The sequence below is a fragment of the Gossypium hirsutum genome, chromosome A04 (genome assembly GCF_007990345.1).
Source record: "Gossypium hirsutum isolate 1008001.06 chromosome A04, Gossypium_hirsutum_v2.1, whole genome shotgun sequence".
Taxonomy (NCBI): Eukaryota; Viridiplantae; Streptophyta; class Magnoliopsida; order Malvales; family Malvaceae; genus Gossypium; species Gossypium hirsutum.
The window spans coordinates 65,466,193-65,467,571 of record NC_053427.1 but is presented as its reverse complement, the minus strand read 5'-3'; the positions used below and the strand labels follow the sequence as shown (position 1 = coordinate 65,467,571).

The window sequence follows — 1,379 nt, the reverse complement described above, 5'->3', positions numbered from 1 at the left end:
AAGTTTCTGACACCGAGATGACTTTGGTTAGCATTTCCTCAAGGTTCAACTTTTTCTCCTGCTGGTACGATGGTTGCTGAAAGCCTGGAGGCGGTGGTGGTCTTTGATTTCCTTGACCTCCTCATGAAAAATTTGGGTGGTTCCTCCAACCTACATTGTAAGTATTGCTATAAGGATTGTTTTGAGATCGAGGATTGTTACCCATGTAATTTAACTGCTCGTTCTCCATGTTGTGGCCATAAGGTGGGTATTCCGAACTGCTTGATCAACCTCCACTTGCTTCGCATTGCATTACTGGGTGAACCTGTGAAGAACTAAGAAAACCATCAATTTTCTTATTTAAGAGTTCTACCTGATTAAAGAGCATGGTGACCAAATTGACGTTATAAATACCAGCTGTTTTCATTGGCTTTGTCCTCATGACTTTCCACTAATAGTTATTCAGTGACATCTCATCTATAAATTCATAGGTATCTTCAGGTGTCTTATTATTGATAGTTCTACCAGCAGCTGCATCAACCATTTGTCGAGTTGAAGGATTCAGGCCATGATGAAAGGTTTGAACCTGTAGCTAGAGTGGTATCCCATGGTGAGGGCATCTTCTCAAGAGGTCCTTGTATCTCTCCCATGCATCATAGAGTGTTTCTAAATCCATCTGCACAAAAGAAGAGATATCATTACGTAATTTAGCCGTTTTAATCGGCGAAAAATATTTTAATAAAAACTTTTTGGTCATTTGTTCCCAAGTAGTGATTGACCCCCGTGGTAACGAATTCAACCACTGTTTAGCTTTGTTTCTCAATGAAAAAGGGAATAACCGAAGGCGAATGGCATCATCAAAAACGTCATTAATTTTAAATGTATCACATAGTTCCAAAAAGTTTGTCAAGTGAGCGTTGGGATCTTCATCCTGCAAATCATCAAAATGAACAAATTGCTGTATCATTTGAATTATGTTAGGTTTCAGTTCAAAAGTATTTGCAGCTACAGCAGATCTAGTTATGCTCGATTCAGTTCTTGTTAAAGAAGGTTTAGCATAATCATACATAGTGCGCGGAGCAGGATTCTGATTAACAGCAATCGCAAGAGGTAGTGGATTTTCTTGGTTTTCAGCCATCTCCTCGGTTGTGGTTGAAGTATCGTCCTCTTGCTCTTCTGTGTATTGTAAGCTTCGCCTTATTTCTCTTCAGTTTCTATGAACTGTGCGATCGATCTCACTATCAAACAGTAATGGTCCTGACGGGTTTCTTCTGGTCATAAACTAGAAAAACCTGTCAGAAGAAAATAAAAATTTAAATTGCAATTAAAGTAAAATGGCTAAAGTAATAAAAATCGAGTGTTCCTAATATCCTATTTCCCCGGCAATGGTGCCAAAAACT

At 38.7% G+C, this 1,379-nt stretch overlaps 1 non-coding gene across 1 annotated transcript; it reads left to right on the top strand.

The window, feature by feature from the left end:
• Positions 1–581: 581 nt before the first annotated feature.
• On the top strand, positions 582–688 carry LOC121228382 (small nucleolar RNA R71). The gene has a single exon (XR_005925958.1). It is a non-coding gene; the product is annotated as a small nucleolar RNA R71 (small nucleolar RNA).
• Positions 689–1,379: the final 691 nt, after the last annotated feature.